Source organism: Rissa tridactyla, chromosome 10 (genome assembly GCF_028500815.1).
Source record: "Rissa tridactyla isolate bRisTri1 chromosome 10, bRisTri1.patW.cur.20221130, whole genome shotgun sequence".
NCBI lineage: Eukaryota > Metazoa > Chordata > Aves > Charadriiformes > Laridae > Rissa > Rissa tridactyla.
Genome location: NC_071475.1, coordinates 11511481 through 11537366, shown reverse-complemented (window position 1 = coordinate 11537366; position 25886 = coordinate 11511481). Strand labels below are relative to the sequence as shown.

At 41.5% G+C, this 25886-nt stretch overlaps 1 protein-coding gene across 20 annotated transcripts in view; it reads left to right on the top strand.

Annotated features, from left to right (window-relative positions):
- FOXP1 (forkhead box P1) overlaps nt 1-25886 on the top strand; it is a 395027-nt gene that overhangs the window by 139269 nt on the left and 229872 nt on the right. Inside the window, exons 1-3 of one of the 20 annotated variants that reach the window (XM_054215942.1) lie at nt 19473-19706; nt 21324-21405; nt 22373-22474. The exons of 14 other annotated variants lie outside the window; for them this stretch is intronic. The gene's annotated coding sequence lies outside the window, so the exon portion shown is untranslated. Of the gene's footprint in view, nt 1-19472; nt 19707-21323; nt 21406-22372; nt 22475-25886 lie in introns of those variants that run through there. 5 more of the 20 variants (XM_054215931.1, XM_054215941.1, XM_054215930.1 and 2 more) reach the window with 5 other exon arrangements.

Genomic DNA, 25886 nt, shown 5'->3' with positions numbered 1-25886 from the left:
GCCTAAGATTTATTACCCACAACTTACTTATGCTCTTGCAACTTACTACCCAAAGCTATGAATTTATGTGTAAACTCACCTGCTATTTTATCTTTCTGTTCCACCGAGAGGCTGCCTGTATGAGGAGCCCAACCTTAAATTTAGTCCAACCTAGTGTGGTCCTTCCTCTGACTCATAAATTCTGAACTTGGTAGAAGTTCATTCTCGGGAACTTGACTTGAGGAACTGGACTTGGAGGCGTCTATCCAGAGCACTTGTAGTTCCCTGGCCTTGTCCACTGTCACCGTCCCCGCATGTATTTGCAAAGGAGGGCAAGAGATAACATCTCACTATCAGCTCTCCTCTCTTCTCCCTCTGCCCTCTCCTCCTCCGGTCGCTCTCCCTCTCAGACCCCCAGGTCAAGGACCTCTCCCAAAATACCTCTGGGTCATTTTCGCTTGTCAGAAGGTCTCCATGTGTCCCCTGGATAACAGGAAGGCGCTGAGGAGCATTGCACAGAGATCACTGAACAGCTTCTGACCATCTCTCTGCTTTTGACAAGAGGTTTTGGGGGTGCAGGCCCATGACATGCACTAAGCTGCAGATAGGGTGGGTTTTTCTGCTTTTGTTGCTCCTGTGCCAAGGTTATATCGTGCACGAGCGAATCCAGGCTCCTGGAAAATGTTTAGGCTGTAGATTTGAGGGCAGGAGATGTTGAGACGATCTACTTAGTTTGTCGTGAAGCCATGAAAGATGGGAGGGCCATCTGAGACCTGAGTTATCAGGCCTTCCTCTCATGTCCAAATTCCTTCACACCAGGAGCCACTAGCGAGTGGTACGGCTTTGTGCATTACAGGTTTACACAGCTGTCTTTCGTGGGAAATTGTCTAAAAATAAGGTAAGCCAAAGCACCTATGTCTGCTGGGGTGGAAGCCTGACCCAGGGAGGTGAAATGTATGCATTTCACCTGTATACAAAGATGCAGGAACAACCTTTTTTGCCTTCAAGACTTGTTGGGCAGAAAATAACTTTGTCCTACTGAAGCTAGGACATCTGGTGCATAACAGTGTGTGGTGTTTTGTAATGAATTGGAAATGGCATTACTGCAATATATATAATAACATGGAGATAGTGCAGTATGGTGTGAGGAACTTGTGTAGAATATATAAAATGTCATGGTTTTCACATACATTGTGGAAAAGAGAAAATAACTTCAAGTGTAAAGGATATGGAAATTCGGTGAATAAACATCGGTGCATTCGAGGATTTTTCATGCAACAAGCTAGATTTATCTTTCACAGAAAAAAAAATATCTATAAACATCAATGACTGCAGTTACATGAGGAAGCCTTGGTGTGCAAGAAAACCTACTTTTCAATAGATCTCCATTTCCTTAAATTTAAGCAATCGAACATTAGAAGATCTAAGATCTGATTCATTTCTCATTCGTATCAGTTTCATCCAGGACACCTCCTGAGATTTGAAAAAAGCTGTGCTGTTTAACACCTGAGTAAGCGAAAACCAGGTTCATTTTTCTGTTTGAGATCAACGTTTCAACAGCATGTTTCTTAACAGGCAAAATGAACTAGAACTATCGAAACACTCGGTTCACTTTGGGCAATAATTCACCAGGGCTGTGCAACTTGTAAACACGTTGAGAAATTGCCCTTCCAGATCTAACTGGGGCTGGGCTGGAAGTACGAAGGAAATCCAATGTTTCTTGAAAAGCTAGGATTTTTCTTTCTTTCTTTTCAAGCCAAAAAGCTCTCACGAAAATGCAGGTGCAGCCCTAACTTACATCTAGGCAGTAAATGACTCAACAAAGAACATTATCTCCTAGTTCAGAAGCACATGTGATGCTCTTACCTATCCTGTTGCGTGGGAGAAGACATGGAAACCTGGAAATGCAAGACCACCTTCATGGAATATCACGTATTCCAGTATTTTTGTTAGCGCATGTGTTCACAAACTACGTCCACATGGTAAAACACCCCAGAGACATATAGCATAACATGATGCAGTTTACTTCTAAGCCAGACCCCTCTTGTATGGCCTAAAAGCTTTGTAAGAATTTAGCAGCAATATCAAGAAAAACCAATATAAGTGGTCCATTAATGAATAGGTCCTTGAGTGTCAGGAAGCAGACGTTGTTGGAAACTTGGGTAATATTACTGTTGGGTTTTATTAATTAAATATAGCTATTAATATGACCTTGGATTTAAACACAATGACCTCTTTTGTGAGTATGATTAGCAGATGTTTACCATAATTCTTCACTCTGTGAAAAATGCTTGTTGCACCCAATAAAAACAACCGTATTTACTTTGCTAAATCAAATATTTGGAACTTGGGTCTTACTTTATATATCATGGCTCCAGTGTCTTAGACTTTCCAAGTTTAAGATTGAGAGCCCTTGGAGTAACATATGTGGTAGATCTCAGAGTACAATCACCTATTGTATTAGTGACCGCTTTTTTCCCCCCTCCTCTTTGGCATTGTGTCTTCTACAGTGAAAGCAGTGTGCTCTACCAGCCTCTGGATTTTATTTTTACAGAAACGCGGGGAGAACATTTTTGAATCCACAAGGTTTTCTGTATTTTATCCGTTACGTGCGGGCAACTTCCTTTCCAGAAGAACTGCAGCAATGGAAGCTGGAAACACAATTCCAGTTCTTAAAATAAAGCTGGAAGCTATTTTCCTTTTCAGTAGCATCTCACCTAATTTTAGACTTTAAATAAAGTCTGTTCCCCCATAGTTTTCCTTTTCTCCTACCAAGTCCAGAATGTAGAAGTGGTAAGTCCCATTAACAATCCAGATGATCCCCCCCAAATGGCCACCTGCTGCCCCCAAACTGCAACAGGTATTTTCTGTATATGTGAGCGTTGTTTCCCGGCTGCCGGGGCCAGTTTTAGTGGCGGGTCTGCTGCCTGCTTGTCTGCAGTGCCGAAAGGAAATAGCAAGGGAACAAAACTATGCTTTTCTTGGGAAACCACTCCCTTTGGAATGGAGAGATATGGCTTGCCACTTCTATTTTGTTTCCCCCTCCAAAGTAAGCAACAACATCGCAAGGATCAGGGCCAGCGAGAGAAGAATATTATTTAAAAGGCGTTATCTATCTAGCTGGTGTGTTTCAGGAAAAGGAGTCTCCTGCTTCATATTTTAAGGAGTGTAATAAAAATAGCAATCGGTTTAAGAAAGGGGCTGACGGACCGGAGAAAGTGACAGCAGCAGCACAGGGAAATAGTACTCCATTTATCTGAGCGAGCTAGCACATTGATAACGCTGCTCTCCGCAGTAGGTGCTATCAAATCAGAGACAATTTGTATCCCCGGTGTGGCAGGTTACTTACATGGTAACAAGTCTCCCCGACGTTATTGCAGATCATCATTAACTAGCTACTGCTGTTTGTTTGCCGTTACCTGCTAGACGATGGTCGTGAGTCATGTCATATCATTTATATATCTCGCCCAGCTCAGGGACCTACTGCTTCTAAAAAGCCACTCAGCCTGGGATCTCTTCCCTTGCTTCGTTTTACATGGTGGGGAAAAAAGTAAGGAAAAAAAACACTACTGGTTGCAGCTTTCCTTTTGCTTCAACGTCAGCAAAATGAAGGTTGTGTAGCATACGTTAACAGGCTGTGGTGAGCAGCAGCAGTGGGCATACACGAAAGAAAGGGACAGAAGTAAGTACGGAAGAAGGATGGGCCGGCTCTTCGCCATCCTCAGATCTGATGTTGGCAGGGGTGTGGGTGTGTGTAAGGATCCAGATAAGGATTAACGGCTCTCGGTGGGATATCGTGCTTTCTGAAGATCTTTAATCAGCTAGACTGGCATCCTATAAGCACATTTCTTACTTGATTATCTTTCTCGGCGTGTTTCGGTTTCCTTTTCCTTTGTTCAGTAATATTTGTAATTACTGCCTATTTATTAAAACATGAGATCCTTTTCAGCTCATGACCTGAAGGCTCTTTAGTTTTGCCAGTTTTTAAAGTTTTATTTGGTGATTTTTCTAGCCTGCTTTGTTTCCTTTCAATAGCACATTTCAGCCCTTTACTGAAAACGTGGGGTCAGATCGTCACTTTGTAAGTCTTTGGAAGCCAATTGCAAAATCTCCATTGAAGCCAGTGCATCTCTTGATTTGTAGTTGACAGTATGCCCCATTATATCTACCCTAAATAGTTGCAGGTTGGGTCACTCAGGAGGGAAGGCTATAATTTTGTATGAAAGCACAGTTTGGTGAAACTATGATATCAGCACAACTGTTATAAAACATGAAGTGCTTTGTCTTCTCCCTTATAAAATGGGTAATTTCTACCCATTATCAGAATTATTACAAGAGTCCTTGCAGTAAAGTTGTCTTTTGATAGGCAGAAACTTGTCTTTGCTGGGAACGAATACAGTGAAGTGTAACTTCTCTTTTAAAGGAGAATAAATAACACGAGTGAAGTTTACTAGAACACAATAAAGCCGTTTCCAGGAAGGCTGCTGCAGAGGCAGGTAGGATATGCTGAAGATTTATACGTAGGGTGAACACGTGCAAGTACCTTAATGATGCTGTAGAGAACATTGGAGTAAAATATTTGATCAACAGATATGCCTAAAGAAGATACATGGTTTGGCTTTCTTACTAGCTTTCAGATTACAGTAGGACTGTTAAATGAGTGTTCCGTTGAACCTATGCATGAATAAATCATCGTGGCTGGGGGCAGGTCAGATCTAGCACCGTTACCTCTTTCCTAACAGAGAGAATTTTGACTGCCCAGCAATCTGCCAAATTTTGTTTAGTGTGTGGATTCAGGGATGAGCACCAGGAGAAGGGAGAAGCTAAAAAATAAAAAGTTGGTCTCAACAACATCACGCAACTCACTGTGCAGCTGCCACCACGAGACGGGTTTTAGAACTAAAGCGTGGCTTATCCTGGCTAGGTGTGCAATTGTTTTGAGCTAATTCAATCAAGATCCAGGAGATTATAGTGAAATAAAGCAAAAAAAGGAAAAAGATCAATAAAAAGGGTGGAGTAGCTGCTGTGATTAAGAAAAAAGATTACTGTTGATTTATGGATTTGGTCTTCAGCTTGCCGTCTCAATCAGGGTCTTTTTTTGGTTAATGTTATTAATATTTATGCTTTAGTACCATGTGCCAATTAGAGAATAATGTAATTAAGTCTCCAGGCCTGAAAATATTAGGCCCCACGTAGCACAAAGCCTTCACATCGTGTGTTACTGGAAAGAGAAACTTAAGTCTGGCAATCTGGTGCAGAGCACAGAAAAAGGCCCGTTCTCCTTTCAATGCAAGAAAGAGGCAGTATTTGTGGTTGCCCTTCCTGGGAACATCAGAGGGAGATGGTTGCAGAAGCCTGTTGCTCAGCTTTTGAGTTTTGAGGGAAGTCACCCTGGCCAAGCCCATCTTCTCCTGCATCAAGTGAGAAACGTTCCTCAAGCTCTCGGTGACTGTCACCTTTTTTTCCCTGCAGAGAACTCAGTTTTGGGGCACTTCTGTCTTCAGGCAGCATTTCGTGGTGCTGGTGTCTGTTTGATGGGTCTGGGGCTCCTCCAAGTTAGCGCAACACCTTGGTGTAGGGTCTTCTCTGCAACGAGGAGCATGAATTCTAGGAGCTCTCAAGGTCTTTCCTTCGGCTTGAGCTGAAAACGGGATAGTTGAAGACTTACTTTTTTTCTGTGCAGAGGGAAACATGAGAACTCATTGTTGTGAAGCGGCAGAACTGAGTCACTGAGGGTTTAGTCAAAGAAGAAATGCATCTCATCAGTGCAAACCAGAATAAAAAACGTGCTTTCTTCATTACTCATTATACCACAACGAGAATCAAAATCACTCAAAAATTGTTGTAACAGCTATATGTTGCTTAGATAAAATAGTCTGGAAAGGATAGATTTTGTGGGAATCGCTTCTGATTTATGCAATGCAATATGTGGAGCCAACTTGCTGTGATTTTTTCCAGTTATGTGCAATTATGTTAGATTTAATCAAAGAAGTTTGAATTACTTGCACCATTCCATAGCGCTTGCATGGTACCTCTGGGTGTCACTGAACAAGTTGTGGCCATTTAAGTGTACTGCTCTTGCAAACAACACAGTGGGAAAATTAATTTAAAAAGTCATTGTATATCTGGATGCTTAATTTTTAGAGCTGTGCTATGTTCTGTGTTGGTTTACTGTATTTTAGGCATAAATCCTATTTAATACAAATGGTAAGCAATTCTATTTTGCTTTTACAGTGTAAAAAGATTTCCTGTATGGTTTACTGGGGGCGGGGGACTGAGTTTAACCTATCGTGTCAAACCCGGTCCTTCAACTTCCTTTTCTGCTTCCATATGGGTAGCCAATGTGGTCAAGATTTGGTCTTGAAATCAGTGTGGTATAACACATCCCAACGCAAACTACCCAAATCACCCTGCTTCAAACAACCTGCTGGGCCGCCCTGCCCACCAGCCCCTGGGACAGAGCCACCCCCCACTTAGGGTCCAAAAGTGATGGAGCCACCAAACCTTGGCTGGTTGGGATCAGGGGGACAAGTCAATGTGCATGTTGGCTGCCAGCTCTTGAGAGGAGATAAAGCTCTGAGGACGGGTGTAAGCACACATGAACAGTTTGGTAGCTGCTTCTTCATCCGTGTACCCCACCTTGCTTGTCTCCCCAGTGGGATTTTTTTGCCTGTGGAGTTGAAGCAAGTGTGTTGTCCCCATTTTTTCTCTGTTCAGTCACACACAAGCAGCACTTTAATATTATTAGAGGGAGGGATTTATGAGTTTCTACTATTTGAGAGGGCTTAATTGGTTCCTGTAATATTCCACACTTCAAGCATAGGAGAATCACAAATGGCTATTGAGGAAAACGGAGCCGGCGAGAAGTCCCTCTCCATATCACGAGAAGCCTTTTTAAAGGCAAAAAAAAGAGGACAGTCTTGTCAGTTCTGTGTCTCCCTCGTTTATTTATTTATTTTTGTATATAACGACTACCTCAAGCAGTTGGAGTTGTGTATGAATCTTCTTGGCGTGAACCCATGGGTTGTGGCGACAAATAGAACACGAAAAGATCTGTGCCAGTTCTTTCTACCACGGCAAACCCGTGCTGCCTGCGCTGGTTTGTGCCGGGGGTGGCTACTGGGAAGCCCTCCCCGGTTGGGTTGGAGTGACGGCCAAAGCTCTCTTAGCAGGCTGAGCATCGGGGCTTCAGGAAGCTTCGCAGCCCCTGAGTAGTCAAATAATGGAAATACTTTTTATATTATTTCTCAGAAAGACTGTGACTTTTTTCACCATCAATTCAACACATTTGGACTTCAAAACTAGTTATTCTTGCAACAGTTGTGAAAGAAATGCACTCTATTTAGTAAATCTGTGTCTTACAAAAGACAATAACTGACATTTAACTATACAAAATAAACAGCTATATAAAAATGAGCTTCCCCCCCCTCCCCCCTGCCTCCAAAGCAATAGAACCTCTAACATTTATTTATTTCTCTTTAATCTTTGCCTGCCCTCTCGCAGCCGCTGGAAAAGTGGCTTTGCATTTGGAGAGCTTGGTGTGGTGCACAAATAAAGGAGTAAATAAAAGGGTTTGCTGACGCAAGCGTCGCGAGGTACATGTGACACGTGAGTGGAAAACCGGGCAAATGGGCAAACAAAGCGATGTGCTGCCTTGAGTGTCCCAGGCAAAGCTAGGAGGGATGGAAAGCAGTAGGGATATTTTGTTTTTTAGCGTGAATGTTTTTCAAACATTGCTGACTGTTAGTGTCAACAAAGAAGTACAGAGGAAGAAAAGCAGAAATAAAATGCGTGACTGGAGAGGTGCATCAGAATACAGTAATTATATAAGCTTTATTTTTGTTGCCTTTGACGCCAGTGTAAGTACGTGAAAACTAATGCACTACAGAGGACAGGTTTGTGGTTGAAATATACTTGATAGATTTTGACAAATTAAACAGTTGTAAAGATGTTTGGAAGTTTTCCAGATCTTTACTGTTATTTATGTCACTGAACTAAAAAATCAGTGGTTAATTTGCAGTTCTTATAATTTTTATGATACTTCTGTTGTTGTAAATTTAGCAGCGTGCGGCATCAACTCAGCGGGATACATTTTATGTTGTCAGCTACCTTTTGACATCATAATAGATTTCAGTTGCCAAAGCTTCAGGGAGAGAGAGAGAATAAAATGTAAGAGCTGCGCGAGTGCTTGGATCAAACCCAGGTAGGAGAAGAGCTGGTCTGCGGGGCGGCCGCTGAAGCCAGGCTTGGTCCTTGGGGACAGTGGGGATGCTCCAGAGCCCTCGTGCACATGGTGATAAACGTGTTTTAAGTGGCAAGGATGGATAAGATGCAGATAGGATTGGGCCCCACGGTGTCGTTGACGGGCCTTTGAAGTCCAGCTGGCAGCTGCTTGTAGCTGATAACGGCAGCAGTGCTGAGCTCCTCGGTTCTCGTCCCACCACGTGGACCTTCTCCTGACCACGTGTCCCAACGGCACCCGGAGTGGGCTGTGGCTAAAGGGCAGCAGGTTGAGATCTGGTCTTCCAGCAGTTGTCAAGCTCATGTCTGTCTCAGCGGGTAACCTGGTTTTGGGGGGCTGTCCACCCCCACATTATTTCTGCTAGCGACTTTCTCCTCACACAGTGGTCCATGGTATGTTTCCTGGGTAAATACAAGAGAGAGACCAACCAAGTAAATGTCCAGCATGTCGTACATGGGAGCAGCTTTTGTCTTATGGGACAGCATTGATCAAAAAGAGAAAGCCCAAACAGGAGTTTTACAGAGTGCCTCTGATACCTGAATTCATACATTTTGCAAGCTCTTTTATTAGAGACTTTTTGCAATATTTTTCTTTTTATAGAGACTCTCTGTTCTCTCTATTTATAGACTTTTCTTCTATTGTCTCTTGTCCTGGAAGAGGGAGAGACATCTTAAGTTTAGGTGGCTTAAAGAACAGATGTAGCTGTTTCCCTCTTGGGAGGCTTATTTTAGTGGGTTAAAAATTATGGGGTTTTTTATTTTATTTTATTTTTTTTTATCTGAGGAGTGAGACCTGCCTTGGGAACGTGTGACACATGAAATGGACTTCTTATAAAGCGTAGCCGTGCCCTTCCCATCTTCTGCTTCTTTCAACATTTGCCCTTTGCCTCCTAAGCCTGAAAATGGAAGAATTTATTAACGGTTGTTTCCTCGGTGTTTGTGGCATTAGCCATGTTTCTCAAGGGCGTTTCACGTGCTCTTTCCACTCTAATGGGATTGTCTATTGAGTTCAGCTCTGGCGCATTGGGGATCCATTCGCACAGATAGCTGATTAAGCTGAACCTTCCTCATCCGTAGGTAATCCCAAAATACGCAAATTGTTAGCGTGAGATTGGTTTTCTAACATTTTTGGGTTTATAATTAAGCGCTTTGTAGTTGTCCTCCTCCTCCCTCCTCATTGGAGTCTTTAGCCGTGCTGACTCCAGCTCTACCATTCCTTTTTTCTTTCCTGATCATATTTTTTGTCTTTTCCCCTGGAGATAGTTTTATGTCCGACGCTTTCTCTGCGTACCGCTTCAAAGCTGCACGACTTGGAGTAGATTTGGGGCACAAAGAACATTTGTGAAGAGAGCATTGTGCTGCTGCTTGGGTTTGGCTGGGTCTTGCTCACCAAGATCACAGCAGCCACCGCTGGAGTGAGCATGGACGTAGCTTCAGGGAAAAGGCACACATTTACTCTTGACTGATTTTTACCATCTCCATCTCTTGACAAAGGAGAGCTTGGAGATGGGACAACGTGCAGATAGATACCTGCACCACCTTCCTTCGGTGCTCTTCAGGTGGAAGGTGCTGCCCTTGTGTGTTGGAAGAACGAGATCCCATTTGATTTTGCTTCGCAGCAGCAGACTAGTATGTTAGTCTGTGTTCGCTGGCTAGACTTATTCTGGCTAATGTTTGCCAGATTCTTCTATTACATATTAAAATAAGATCTTATGAGTGGGTTTTGTTTTTGTGCGTGTTTCAAAAAACTAGGCCAGCCCTAACAAGCACATTTTTCGTGTTTTTGTTTTTGCATTTTGTCATTTTACATATTGAAAAATGGAAGGCAAAAAAAAAAAAAAAAGAGCCTGCTAACATCAGAAAGAAATAAAGCTTTGCATTATTCTGCATAAGTGTTAAAATCTGACTGATAGTTTGTATATACAGACTCCGTTTTTTATGGTGTTTCCTTTCCCCACCCAGAGATCACAGATGCTACGATAAAAATTAATGCCCTTTTACTAAATGCTTTTCTTTTCTGAACTTGGCCTAAAGAGGGTCACGCAGTGCTTTTGTTACTGATAAATGTGGCAAGATTTAGGTACAAATAATAGGCAGACATTAATTTGTCGGGGCAGGAACTTCTAAAAGAAAATGCGGAGCGTTTCTTCCTCCTTAAATCCAGCTATTTCAATATCATAAAGTTTTTATTTTAACCATCAGGAGAGTAGCCCTGTTTGAAGAATTCAGCTTTAAAAAATGTCTTTGTAAATTGAGATTTTAGGACTACCTATTTGGAGGACGTTCTGTATGATAAATGACCCTTATAAGACAAAAAAAAAAAGTAATTTTGCATGTCTGCTTCCTAGGATGTGTGATAATAATAAATGAACATTTTATATATCATTATATATATATCATGGCAGAACAAAAATCAGAAGATATATTATTCATTATTCCTGTTACTTTATATTTAAAAGGCAAAGGTTTTTGCTTCTTTGCCAAAACAACGGCTACAGAATATATTTGTAATAATCCCCACAAATACGAAGGAGATCTTCCAGGTTGTTGGCACTGGAAGAAAACAGAGATGCCTTTAATTGTATTCATTTGAACATTAATACATTAATGCTGAGATTTAAGTACTGTTACTATTAAAAATTAAACTGGAGGGGCAGTGTGCAGATCATATGCTTTAGTGTAAGTTGTCAGGTGCAGTGTTTGCATATTTAGCCTGCCATTCCAGCAGTGAAATGGATGTTTGAGGCTGGATTTGGCTTTCTGAGGGACATTTTTTTTTTTTTACACCACCTCCCCAGTTCCATTTCTAGTAGTAGTGTTTCCTTTCATGGATGCATTTGCAGCACTTGAGCAAAAGTTGCACTGATTAAAATCAGAGAAGGCTGAGGAGTAACTTCTTTGCTGTCCTGAAGTCCTCTTGTTCTTCTCCCCGTCCTCCCCCTGCCGTGTCCGCAGCTATTTTGCAATATGCAACCCCCTCCGAGCACCGCCTGCGGAACTGGAGTAGCTCTGGCATGTAGATTTCCCAGTGGGAGAACTTGTGTGGATGGTAATTTTAATGAGACCTGATTTAAGCAGTAGAATAGATCCATAAAACTAATACAAGCAGACTTTCAAGAGCTCTACTATTTGTCAGGGCAGTGAATTTTAGAGGTGCATCCATTGGCTTGGTAAAGAATATTATAATCTCGAAAATTTAACCGGTATTAATTCAGGTTGTTTCTATGCAAAGTACTATTGAGAACTGCTTGAATCCGGGGCAGGCCAAATATAGACTTATTTATTTTTGGGGCTCAGCTTTCTTCCAAAAATCATGCTGGAACCACAGGACCTGAAAGCTGTGCTCTATATGAATGAATGCAAAGTCTGTACGAGGGCACACAGCTGTGTGTCTAAGCTGTGACAAACCCTTCGCTTGCTTTTCCCCCCCCTTTCATTTAAGGCCACCGCTTGGTCCATACGTATTTCAGCCTCTCCCACGTTGTCACATCTGTTTAGGTATGGCAGCAAGGCGGTTTTCTTCTGTCCTGCGGATACAGGCATCATACCATCCCAGAACCTGGATCCCATTTGAAGTAATACGCTTGGTCTGGGGCTTTTCTTTTTCATCCTGGTGCTCAGGAGCGTCTCTTCCTGTTGTTGGAAATTGGGTAGTTCTGCTTGGTGTTATTAAACTGTTTCCTTGCCCTCACTCTTCTCTACAGCCCCTTCCTTCTGTCCTATTTGGTTTTATTTTGTTGTTCTTCTCCCCCTCCCCCCACTACCACCCCCCAACTGGCGTTTTTCACCGCAGCTATCTCAAATGGCAGTGAGAAAGAGAGCAAGTCGGGGGAAACTCAGGGCAGGAGCTTGAGGTGGGAATGGGAACAGCTGGAGCACGTTGATGAAGATGGGGACCCCAAGCAGCAGGGAACGAGGGGGAAGAGGGAAGGAGAGCATCGCAGGGTGGGGAAAAGGGGAAAAGCTCGGAGGGAGGAGTGGGCAAGGAGAGGGAGGCTGGGGATTCAGTGTTCCGGCTGAGCGGGGGGATGCTCTGCGCTGTGGGAGGGGGACCCCAGCTCTCCCACCCCCTTCTTGGGCTCGGGCATCCCACCGACTGCACAGATGCCGGGCGGAAGGGAGGTGGCTTCTGCCAGAGCCAGCGGTAGCGGTGACATGCATTTAAACGGGGAAAAAGTTTATTTGCTTTTTCTCGCAGGATATGCTAAGTGATTTTGCAGTTTGAGTGGAGTGGCATTATTGCACTTAGCTCTGCATTTATTAAATAAATTTGTTCTCCAACTCAAGTGTTAAGTGTGTATTATGAAACCTCAGAGCCAATCTTACTGGTTGCAGTGTGCAAATATTTTTAAAATTATGTAATTAAACAGGGCTTGGGCTGCAATGTCCACTGAAGTGATTTATTTAATTGAATGGTTTGATTAAATTTAATGTTATTTTAGTTTATACAGAAAAGCTTGGTATCTGTTTCACAGATAGGGACATCTTGTGGGGCTGTCAGTGATGGTTCAGAGGTCCTTGGGAGGAATCTTTAGCACCCAATTAAATATTAACCAAGAAGATGTGACTCGTTCTTTCTCTGTCCCTGAAACTGTGTTTTGACATCTAAGGCTGGTGATAAAAATTTGCTCGGCAGAATCACTCGCAATGCACTCTATTTATCACTAGAGTATTTCTAAATTAATCACGCTAAAAATCTTTCCGTTGTAATTGTGCTGGGGCTCAGTGCTGTACGATATGTGTAAATAAAAAATGCCCTTTTAATTTCACGTTAACTGTATCTAGCTGCTGTTGCAGCCAAACTGTATCTCTTTTTCGGTAGAATGTCATGTTAAAGGTATTGTGGTTACTGAGCGGCAGCTGTGATTGAAAAGTATGTAAACTAATCTTTAGTTGCTCGTGTCATTTTTATATTCTTATGTCAGAACACAAGAAGGCTGCTTTAAATTTGTCTTTCACTGTGTATTAATTTTCAAGTCTAATTTTTCTTGGGTTAAAGCATATACTGCATTATCTACTACACATTACCATTCAGTGCCAAAGTAAATGGCTACTTGTGAAAAAGTACAAAATTAGTTCCTGCTTGATTACTGTAAAATACATATTTATTTTCATAGGGAGAGTTTTTATTACCAGTGCATAAAGTACAATTATCCTGCATGGTATCAGCGACTTAGAAGATGAAGTAATCAAGCACCATGTATTTATTACTGTGAAGAGCAATAAGTTTTAGGGCAGTGTATTGCTTTCCCAAAAAAAGAATGAAGGTGCACAAGGCATTTTGGTTTTTGTGGGTTTTTTCTTTTCTTCTAGGCTTGCACGATGCGTTGTTCCTGCTCTTTTAAATGCAGACCATTTAAAATTAAATCCTCAGTTAATATGTCTGCATAAGAACTTCTTTGTCTCTTGATGCCCAACCATTGAAAATTAAATGTGGTTGCGGAGAAGTATTTATTCATACCATACCTCACACCTGATCTTGTGTCAGTATGACATCATCTTTGCCACAAAGATTTCTAGTGGTTTAAAAATGTTCCGTTGTGAAATAAGTGGGAGAGGTAGAAAAGGGGCAAGGAAGGCAACAAAAATAAACTACTAGTGGGATTTGATGTTTTGCCAGTTAAAAAAAAAATAAAATTAAAAAATCATATTCTGAGGTCCACATGCTGCCTTTGATCCGAACACAGGACTTCCATTTGTGCCGGTGGCTGTTCAGCCTGCAGAGGGAAGGCTGTATATGACTTAATTTGTATGTTGTGGGAAGTACATTTTCCTAGCATGTGGTCTAGCTTACTTGAAGAATCTGAAATGCGTTATAAATGTAAATGCTGTGTTTAAGTAAAACTTCATTATGTTTTGGTGGTTTCCAAAAATTCACAGGATTTGACCTTAAAGTGTTATTTCAAGGTGTTATGATGTATGAGCTAGACTTTGTAGTCTTCTAAATTAAATCTTTGAACATGTTATTATTGTATTTTGGCATCGGCAAGATGTAGTTCTTAGCTATTTTCTGTCACAGCCTTCATTTTTCTAACAAGAGTAACGAGACAGGGCCAGATTCTTGTCTAGGAGGCGTGCGCGGGATGGGGATTACCCTGCGTTAACTGTGGTGTAACTGAGGACAGGTCTGCCCTTTGCATCCAAGTCCAAGGTTGCGACGACGACTCGTCTGTGTCTCGCCATCGCGATGGAGCCAGTGCTCCCACAGAAACATGGGTGCAGCCGCCACCCACCACTGCTCCCCTTGACCATCGCAGAGCCCCACGTAGGATGTGGTGAAGGGTTTAGCGTTTGGATCCAAATCTGGTTCATATATAAAAGGGGTTGTGTTTCTGTTTGGAAAATATGAGCCCCTTTTACGTAGCCCAGGTGTGGATTAGCTCTCTAAACCATTTGCCCATTTCTGTGTTTGTGGGAGACCTGTTTTCAATTCTTACAAAGAGGCTGTACAAGTCAAGCCGTAGAAACAGCAGAAGCAATCCAAAAATGGATTTAAAAAAAAAATTTAAAAAAATAACAAAGTGTTTGTGATCTCAGGTTGGTAGTCTGGATGTAGGAGCAGACATAACTGCTATACGTACACTCATTTCCAAAGAAAATAGTTGCAAAATGTTTCCATCTATGCCATGAGTGCTCAGGGCTTGTATTTCTCCTTCCCTATGTAACAATCATATATTCGTGCTACAGGAGGGCAAGAAGCGCTGCCGGCCGTGAGCCACCATCCACACTGGAGGGACAGGGAGGGTGTCAGCCAGCCACTGCCATGGGACAGGCCGGGGTGTGTTGTTGCAGAAAAGTCGATTAAGAATAAGAGCTCTGAGTCAGCGCCCGGGGCCACAGCCGCCGGTCACCAAAGCGCCAGAGAGAGACCGTCTTTGAAGTGTTGTTTTTGGTACCAGTTTCACGTCGCGCACTCGCAGTATGAATCATGATGGTTACGCGGCTGATTTTCCCTCAAGAAGGAAGCCAACCCCAGACAATGGTGGGGCCACCCTTTTGGTCACTTTGCATGGCTGGCTGTCCATCCTGGCGTGGTCTCCTGCTGTGTGCTTGGGGTGGGAAGGGAGAGCGGCCGTGCAGCCAACACACGTTGGAGTCTTGTCCTCTGTCCGTCACCAGGAGCTCCCTGTTTCCTCCTCCTTCACAAGCAGGCTGGCTCTTGGATGGGGGGCAGCCTGAAATAATTGGTGCAAATATTCAAAATCCTAGATGGAAAAAGACACGTAGGATATCCCGCTTCCCCTCTGTAATTCCTTCCCTGCATCCCGAGTAGGGCAATACTTAGAAACGCATCCAACCTCGAGTTCAAAACGGATTGCTTACCCGTGTTTCTTGAACAGCTAATTTTGCTGGCACATTATTATTCACCCTCTGCTATTTTCACACTGTGACACAAAACTAGAGAGAAGACGAGATTGAAATTTTGACCGGTACGTTATCCTCATACCTGAGACACTGTGTCGATATGAGAGTATCTTTACCACAAGGACTTTCTTGGTGGTTTTACAGATCCCGGTGTGAATAAGTAGAAAAAGCAGAACTAATAGCTCAAGAAGCAAAAATATTTTTTTCTTAAAGAAATTGATTAACATGCAAATATGTACTGTATGCATATTAAATATCATTTCAAAATGTGATGGGCAGGAAGCATAAGTGATGCCATTTGGTTTTGTGGCATCAGTGTGGGTTGATTAAGGGGGTGGGGATAAATTTTGGGGATTATTGATATAGCATGAGTAGAGCCAGATGGTTGTATTACACATCTTTTGTGTTCTTGTTTGCTTCTTAAAGCAGTTGCAGAATTTTGCCCTGGGCAAAATTTACTCTTTGCTCGTATGTTCCCCTGTGAATTTACTTTTGACAAAGTACTTCACAAAGAGGGGAAACGCTGTGCTTTGTGCCCGCAAACTCATCTCTTCCCTTCGCGTTTGTGAAGCCAACAGCCCTCTACTTATGAAATATTTTGTAACTTGTGAAATAAATTAGCAGTAGGTGCAAGTTCAGTGCATGTGTGTTGTGTATTGCTACCCCTCGGTATGTGATATTGATTTACAGAGTGTGTCATTTTTTAAAAAATTTCCTTGCAGTGTTTTGGAGAAGAAACGGTGGAAATGGCAACCAGTTCGGTTTAATGTGCTACTTATGTAGTATTCTTCCATTAAAGAAATGTTGTCTTAAAGATTAATGAGCTAATTTTTCCACTACTTTTTTTTTTAAGTTTTGAGATTGTGGTATACCTGATTCATGTGATCAAAAACACATACTTTGTGGTATTCAGGCTGAGTGGGAGAAGGTTGTGCTAGGTAGGTGGTTCTTCACTGGGTGTTTGTGACATTTGTTGGAACTGCTTATCACTGGAACCACCAAAATTTACATGTATTTGTTATTTCCCTTTCAAAGCAAATTTTTATTTCCCATAAAAAGATGAGTTTTTGTAAAGGCTGTGTAAGAAAGAATTTATGTCTTATTTGTGCTTCACCAGTTTTCGTGGGTGCAACTCCATTGACTCAGCTGAGGTTACTCCTCATTTATATTGTTGTAGGCCACTGGATGATGAGGTCCCATCTACAGCAATTATAGTGGAAACAGCCATGCTTGTAAATATGTTTTGTCCTCTGCCTTTGTCCCCATGTGAAACGGCATGCTTGCAGAAGGTGAGGGGGCTCGCCTCGCTCATGGCAGCAGGACTTTTGTTGGGGACCACCAATTCATGCAGCTGCTGACTCGGTGGCCCCATGCCTACATCCCCTCTCCAGGCAAAGCCACCCCATGTTTTGCCCAGGCTGTAAGCAGCATCTTCGGGCGTTTTTTTGGAACTGGTACTTGATGTGAAAATTGGGAATGGGCAGCTCTGGCCCTATTGAAATTTCTGACTAGTTTAGTCACAAGTCTGAGGCCGAAGCAACTTAGTCCTCATAATGATGCCATTGTGCTCATCCTATCTGATCAGTTCTTGAAATGTTTTAGTAAGTCTATCTTACAACATTATAAGAAGATAATCAGCTGCCTTAGAAGGTCCCCATCTGGAGTATAGAGTTCTTTTACTGAAAGATGTTTTGCCTTTCCGAGATAGCTCTCGCATTTCATCATCTGTTGTGCAGAGATGAAGTGCATATGAAAAGTCAGTGACTCTGAATCCATCTGTTGTTATTATTTTCCACTGATAATTGGCTTGAACAATGAAATGTCTGTGTCTGTAGCCTTTGAAACTGTACACCCTGTTTATTTTCTGGAGGTCTTGCTCCACTCTCACCCCCTCGCCCCCCCCTCCCCTTTTTTTGTTTTATTTTGGGGTTTTTTTGTTTCATTTTTCTCTGAAGCTCATAACTAGTGGAGCTTGCATGAAGATGACATCTTTGACTCTGTGCATCAGTATGTGTCACTCAGCATCTAAAGCTTGCTTGCCAATTTTTGTTAGGGTCCTATGTCTGTTCTGTGTGAGTATAGAGTAGGCTTAGAGCAGGAAGGCTGGCAGATCCAGAGTTCATAGATATCTTACCTGAAATGTAGTATTTATTTCACTTTCTCTATTAAAATATTAATTTAGAGCCCAGTATCTAATACCTATGGAATTAGATACTACCTTTAATTGTACAATATATTCAGTTGCATCTAGTTTTGCACGATGCAGGGTATTAATATTGGATTCCACTAACAGCCGTTCCATTAGCTTGCTCAACCAGTATGAGATATATATGAGCAGGGAGGCATAACTACCAGCCAGAACTGCCAAAACAGTCATTAGAAGCTCCATTGGGATGGACAAAGGCTTTTACACAGTGATATACTGATTAAATTTTGTTCTATGGTTTATTTGCATCAAGGTTAGATCACTATCTTCTATGTGAACCGTATTATCTGACACCTTATTTGGAAGGTCATTTCAGTGCAAAAATAGTGAATGATACAGGGGCTCTAAAATTTCTTGCAGGATTCTTTGTGGAGGATTTTTATCCGGTTAGGCTTGACTAGCTCATGTTAGCTATTTTTTTTGTGCTTTAACGTGGTGAGTTTATCCAAGGAAAAGTAAAACTCCCTCCGTACCATATGAGTGCTCAGTGGAACCGAACATGCTTGATCCGCATTGAAACTGTGAGTTTTATATCCAGTATCCTTTGAAATAATCTGTGGCACATGCTTGAGAATCCAGTAAATATGTGTTGCATCTTTTAAAGCCTGAATCTTCTTGTGTCTGCCTGTGTGTAAGTGCTCTTTACGAATGAAATTTCAGTGCCGGACGCAGTCGTGTTGTCCACGTTACGCTGTAGTCTGGAGCGCAGGAGAGTAAGGCAGAGGAGTATAATCTTATTTGTGTTTCAATGGCAATCATTTAATACTGCAAGTTATTAAAAAATAATTAAATTACTAAAACCAACATGTAGCTAGGACTCACAATAAGAGGTCAATGTGATTTGACTCCTTAAGTTAGGAAGGGACACTGGTGAATTCCAATTGCTTCAAAATTGTGCTGCTTCATTCTATTTCTGTAATGGAAGGATAAACGAGACTGAAAAATAATTTATTTCTCTAGAAGCAAGAGTAAATCACAGTATATAATTATGTATATTCGATTATAATAATAAATGCTTAGAGGTGCTTGGTGGTTATCACAGTCTCTAATTTAGTTGTTTTTTGAAGTAAATATAGTTTGGAGGGGTCGTTTTATGAGAGTAATATTTTGAAAATACCGTTTTTAAGGGAAAGTTCAGAAATTTCTTCCTTTTCCCCAAATAAACTAGTAAATAGGTGTGCATTATGCAGTGATTCATAACAGCTAAAATAGGTCTGTGTGTGGAATGTATTTTATATAGTAAACAAAACAGGGACAGCATAAGCAAATTCAGATTTACTCTGTCAACCCAACCAAAAGTCTCTGTGTTAATTTTATATCCTCGTTAAGAAAAGACTGGGCCAGAAATGTATTGGATTTCAGTACAGTTAATGAAAATGAATTTTACAGGTGGTGTTTGGTTGTGTTTCTTCTGCTCTGGCGAGATGGGTGGCTGAGCCAAAGCGGGCATAGCACACGATTCAGCTCTTTGCCAGAGCAATGCTTAGATTAGAAATGAACGTTTGGTGTCGAGTTGTTGGTGCTGTTGTTATTTACTATTATATGAGCAGAGCGTTTAGCACTATGATTTGATTTGATTTTGCAGTTCCTATCCCCTTAAACAAGCTGTGTAGCTTGTCAGAGATCAGGACAGGTAGAATGCACAGCAGGCGTCTGATTTGAGCCAGTTACTCATTTGCTGAGTGTTTGTGTTTATGCAAAGGGGCCTCTTCCTGCATATTTAATCTAGAGTAAGGCAGTGGCTTTTGTTGTGTTTAGACCACATACCTTCAGTCCTTCCTTACACTGCAGCCAGTGTTGAAGCACAGAAAGGCTGGATAGTCAAAAGTGCTTTAGTGTTTTCAAACTCTCAACTTTTCTGCAGTTAGTTGGGAATTACTGTACAGCTCTAAGCCTTTTTCTTCCTCATTAATGGGTAAGTTTTCTCTCCGGTAGAATAAGATACTTTTGTTTCTGTTCCGTTTTATAAATGCAAAAAAATGTTTGTTTGTTTGTTTTTTTCTAATTTTCCAAACCTCCTCAAGCAAACCTGGTCCGCTGAGGGAGTTTGTTGCAGGGAATTAGATCAAGAATACAGGTGTTTCTGGAATATACTTCTGAATAAAGTACTAAATGCCGTATTGCAATAGGCAGGTATTTGCGGGGGGGTGGCAGCGGGAGGGGGAAGAGTTCGGTGTGTTATTATTCTTTGTACTAACAAATCCTGTTTTGTAACTATCCTGAAGATAATGCTTCCATTGTTAGCTAAAAGCTTTCAAACAGTGTGCAACGCAGAACTGCAAAAGCAGCAGCGCAAAAAAAAAAAAAAAAAAGAAAAAAAAAAAAGAAGGAGGGGGGAAAAAACCCAACCCCAACCCTCTGGTCTTTATTGTTTCCTTCGCAAGGGTCCTCACTAGAATGTCTGTGCTGTAATAGGAAGGTTTTTCTTATGTGGAAATTGAATCGTCTCTTCATTGATATTAATAGCACACTAGAGATGTTAGCCATGATGCAGAGTACCAGAACTGTAGAGTAGGAAACCTGATATTGCAGGGGGAAAAAATGACAGTCCTATTGCTCCTCAGTGTGGGAGACATCCCTCCCTGAGAGCAGAGTTTGCATAATAGCATCCTGGCTTAACTATTTACTTATAGGTATTTTAATCTCGGGCTCTTTGCCTTTAGTATAGGCGTAATTACTGTCGCTCGCTCTTGCACTTATTAACTGCACGGCTCGGTTTCTGATTCAGTCTGGACGAATTAGTTTTAAAAATGACTTTCCAGAAAATCTGTGTGATGTGCCTGCACAACGTATGTACTGTGTATGTAACGTACGCCGTATGAGGAGAACGACAGAGTCCGACGAGCGGGAATTGGTATCAAAAATTAAAGAAAAGATGACAAAGGGCACGTCTTCAAGGCAGGCGGTTGTAGCACAGACAGCGTTGGGAGAAATGTGGAAAATGTGCAGCGAGGCCAGAAGTAGTAGTTTTGGTTACCAATTAACTATTTCCTTCGTTTGAGTAACTCCTCTCAAACAGAAGAGTGTGCTGTTCCACCACATGTTGGAAAGTGTGAGAATCTGAATAAAATTTCATCAACCTTATTAAAATATGTAGGGACTTTGGTCTTCTTGGGTACAAATCAGCCTACAGACTCAGAGGCATTTATTAACAATAAGACTGCTGAGGGTTTTTAATAACAAAATTACAAATACCGTATCTAATTGTAAGTGTATTACTTTTATGCACCAGTTAAAAAAAAAAAAAAAACTTTTTATGAGGAAAAGTACCTCAGTCAAAGCACCTTGTGTGATTAGTGCTATTGTATTCTTAAATTTTGATTGATAGAGATAATAGTTTTCACTTAAAAATACAGACAGGTACTTTAACTTTCCATGACAATAGCTATTTGCATTTCTTTTATCTTTTTGTTTAACATTTGTGGGGGTTGGGACGGATTTGATTATTAACTCTTATTGCACACCGAGGTAAATGCTAAAACAAAGCTTTTGTTGAAGCTTCAAAAGGTAAAACAGCAAATATTGTTTTTAGGCTTCAATATTTAAAGGCTGTTAAAGGATACCTCGAAAATATTTTCACATGACCATGACCAAGAGTGTCACTTGCCTGTCAGGTAAGGAGAGGCGAGGCGAGCGGGCCGCCGGCGCTGCCCGCGCTGAGGGGAGGCGGGCGGGGGGCGGCGGCGGCGCTCAGGGGCTGAGGCGGGAGGGCGGGAAGGCCGGCGGCGGGGCGGGGAGCTGCGAGGGCTGCTTTGGCTGGAGGGTGAGGCAGCCAAGAGCAGCGCAGGGGTCATGGCCGGTGTGTGTGTGTGGAAATTGGCATTTGGGAATGGTGGGAGAACCGGCAGCCCTGCGCGAGTAGCGTAGGAGTCCTGGAAAGTAGTGGGTCCGGCGGTATGGGCTCTGTGGAGAGGCCAGTAGTCCCCTAAGCCCTGCACCTACAGCGGTTGCTCCAGGGTGCTCCGGGAAGGGGATATTCCTCCTTGTTGCTTTAATTGGGTGAGGTCAAGTTTCAAGATGAGAGTTCCAGCACAGACATAAAATGGTTAAGGCTGCCATTGAGGCACGGTGGGTTATTTTAAGAAACGGGGAAGATCTGGCGGGTATAAAACAGGCGGCGGCGTTTGATCTCCTGGCTCTCAGCGTCAGTGAGATGGCCTCTCACCATTTGATTGGGCATTTGACAGGTTTGATACTTTCTGGGAACGTGTTATGGTCTTTACGTCTGATGAATTCAATGAGGGCCAGCTCTGTTATGCAAAGTAATTCGTGTGAGGCAAATAACCAATCCATCATTAAAAGATGCAAGACTTACAATCGCAGTTCAAATCCTGTATTGGAAGCGAGCTGTTCTTAACTTGTCTATTAACTGTACCCATATTTCCTATAAGAGCTATTAAAAAGCGGGGGAGGAATGGATCGTGATTAGTTTCGTAGCACTGGCTTACATCGAGTGATTCTTTTCCAAGGTTACAGTGGACTTGAAAGGTAATATTATTTTGAAAGAGAAAATGTGCTGTGCATAGCGTTGTCCTCATGATGTTATTTATTTTTATTTTATTTTATTTTATTTCTGTTTAGAATAAATAATAAGCACCAGCCAGAGATTCTGAACAGCCTGCTAATGACTGAAAATGAAAATACAGTATGATTTGCTCCCTCCTTCCACTGAGAAGCGGCAAGGTAGCGAGCATTTAATATCCCTGTGTTTCGGCCTGTACCAAATCCCTTTCTCCCTCTTCAAAGCGAGGTGGAAGAAGTGCACTTAGTCGCTCCAGTTTTACTGTTCACCTGCATTTCACTTTCTGAGGAGGTGATAATGACTCCTGGTATAGAAAATCTCCTGTACTGCGCCTCCTAAGATTTAATACAGGCTGCACGATAAAAAGTAGCCCCTTTAACAATGGTCAGAAAAAATATTGTTCCCTTAGATTATTGAAAATAGTGTAATATATTTTGAATTTTTTTTTTAGGTTAGGGATACCTCTTTAAAAAAAAAAAATAGGTACAACAAAACTGAATAGATGACTACTGATCATCCTCAAAGCAATTCTGTGCATGACCGTGTGTATTAGTGCAAGTAACTCAACCGACTGCACTGGGTGAGAAAAGTAACCTGTACGCAGGATTGGGCCCACAAACATGCCTGGTACCAGACGTTGCTCTTCACGATCACTGTACATCCTATATTTTCAGGATTAGCAAAATACCAAATGAAAAACATTATTTTTTTTTTCTCCTACAAATGTACAGTTGAGAAAAATCATCGACGGCATCTATTCCTGCACAGGACAAGAAAATAATAATTATGAGAATAGTAGGACGTATTTCAGCCTGTGTGCAGCTGAATGTGACTCAGGGAGTTTTGAAGGGAAAGAAACAGCTGTACTAGATGGTTATGGTTCGCTGTATTGAGAAGAAATTACTGCACAGAAGTGCTTATTTTGATGATCAAGTTTTGGTATTTTAAAGCTTTCAGGAAGCCTTGTAGTAAATATTTTAATCAGACATGTTAAATATATTTCAGCTGGTCTTATATAAGAAAAATGAATCAAAATCAAATTTCAGAAACAATTTTTTATTGTGCTATTGGGTATGTGTTTTCGCTCTCTTTTTTTTTTTTTTTTTTTTCCTCTCTCCAATAAAACCTGTGCTTTCTAGGTAGTGAAGGGGAGATTCCTTCGCTACTTTAGGTTTCCAATAATGAATTGTAGGCTTCTCAAGGCTGGGGCACAAGCAAAAAAAAATGTACATGTGTAATTCTAAGCAGGGGAGCAGCTCAACTGGTGTTCTACTTTCCTGTGCAAAATTACTCACAGCCAGTTTGTGTGGGATCAAGGTCTTTGTTAATCTATTTTTGGCTGTACCTAAGGCTCTTCTCATTTAGATATTAGTAAAAATGTTACTGTTTTAAGTACACTTTCATTCTGCAATGCTCTCTATTTCTGCATATTCTTTATATTATTAAATTTGGCTTTGCAGTAATCACTTTGAGTTAGGGCTCCATCCTGCAGCCTCCCTGTAATGACCTCCCTGCTCTGAAGGAGGAGACCACTAAATCGAATAAGCAGTGTGGGATCAAGAGAGTTACAAGGTCCAACCCAACAGTAGGTATAATGGCAAAGCCTCTGATCTTTTTGTCTGGTCCCTTGGTACCAGGTAAATAGGTAGGACCTGATCCAGAGCAATAGGGGAGTTTCTGTACAAGTCGACTGAAAAGGTTATGGCAGTGGCTCAGGTTGTGACCTTTTTAAGATTATTACCAGTTGCCTTTCCAAAATCCTGCTGAAAACAGATACGTTTAAAAATACCTTTGTATTCAAGGACTTAAAAACATATTACAGAAGCATTTATCCATCTTGCCGATAGGTAAACTGAGGCACTCAGTGAGTAAACCCAGTGTTTTTGGGAATATCTGGTTAAATCTGAGCGGGGTACATAGCGTTTTGCACAGACTGTTCCTCATGTGGGATGCCAGTTGAGCCGAGGGGACAGTGTCACGGGTGCTTGGAGACCTTCCCTCCACTCGTGAGACAGCAGGACCACTACTGCTTGCAAAGTGGATTTTTTGTTTGTGGTTTGGTTTTCTATTTTAATCACCTCCTTGGGGGAAAATATGAGTGTAGTGAAGTGTCTTGCTTTGGTAGGATGGGATTTTTTCTTTGTTTGCTCCACACGCACACTTACCGTGTTGATGGTACTTTGTGTTTATCTTACGGACAGCATGATGGAAGGAATGTGTATTGCCTACATCAATTCGCTCACCCATATAAACATTTTCAGGAGGAAAGTCTGTATTTGTGTTTCTATGTTTTGAGATACTCAACTTTTCGACTATTAATGAGAAATTTTCACAGGTGGCAACAGCTGTCTCTGCCGCTCATTTTAACTTCAATGGTACATTATCCAAATTTTTGAAAGTCAGGTAGGATATAGTGAGACTTAAATAACCAGAAATGAAAGCGGCCCAGATTTCAGTTAGGGAGTAATTTGTGAGAAGAGCTGAAGTTCTCCTCAGCCCTCCATGTGTGTCGCCCTCGGCAGATATCGTTGCTCTCCCATCAGCTAATGGTGGGCCAGTGTTACTGGGTTTCTGTGGAGCATGTTCAGTTCATATATGACAAATGTGTCTAGAAAATGTCACCTGCCTTTTACAGCACTGCCAAAAGAGATATTATATGCACATTTTATGCAAACATGTAATTTTCATCAGTTTCCTTAAAAAGTACATTTTAAGATGGTTCATTTGCTATCATGAAGACTCAGGGTAGAAATGAAGTCTGCTTGCAAAATACTGCCAAAATAAGGATTTGACTGCCAAATACCCAGAAAATTTATAAAACAGATAAATATGAAAAGAGGTTTAAAGTGTCAAATCCAAGATAACCCCCACAGCAAAGCAGGATAAAAGCCTTTATTGTTGCTAATCTAAGAGCACATCGTATGTCAAAGGTCACGTATTTTACATAAAAGATGTATTGTCTTACGTACTCTCAGGAAGGTGAGACCTGACCTATTATGATGGAGTAGTGTTATGTCCTCTACAGTGCAGAATCAGGAATGTCTTATACGTGTACCCCAGCGAAGCACATAGGGCTTCTTATATAGCAAACCCATAGAAATTTTGGCCCCTCATCTTCCAGTACCTCATTCCAAGAACTGTGAAAAGCTTCTCACTCAAAATGTGAAAAATGAAATAAAACAAAATGCCATTGAGCAACAGACAAAACCAATATTCATTTTGTCTCAGGGTAACCTTTTTTTTTTCCTGGCTAAAAAAAATCAGGTTTCAATGGTAAAGAAGTAATGCCTCATTCTCATTGTGAAAACATTTTTCCTTCTGTAATAAATGGCATATGAGCGTGTTTTCTTTTGAAAGAGCTTAATGAAGATTCTGATTTTTTCCCAGAGGTTGATATTTTACTACTTCAGTAAAAAGCTTCACCTACTGATGTAAATAACATAACTTACCATTTGATGAGTTTCACAAACACCCCCAAAACTCCACATCACTGTGTGAAATTTATGAAATGGAGTTTCACGTAGCTGTCTTACACATCCACATGTCACTGACTTTCCGTTTCGTATGATGTCA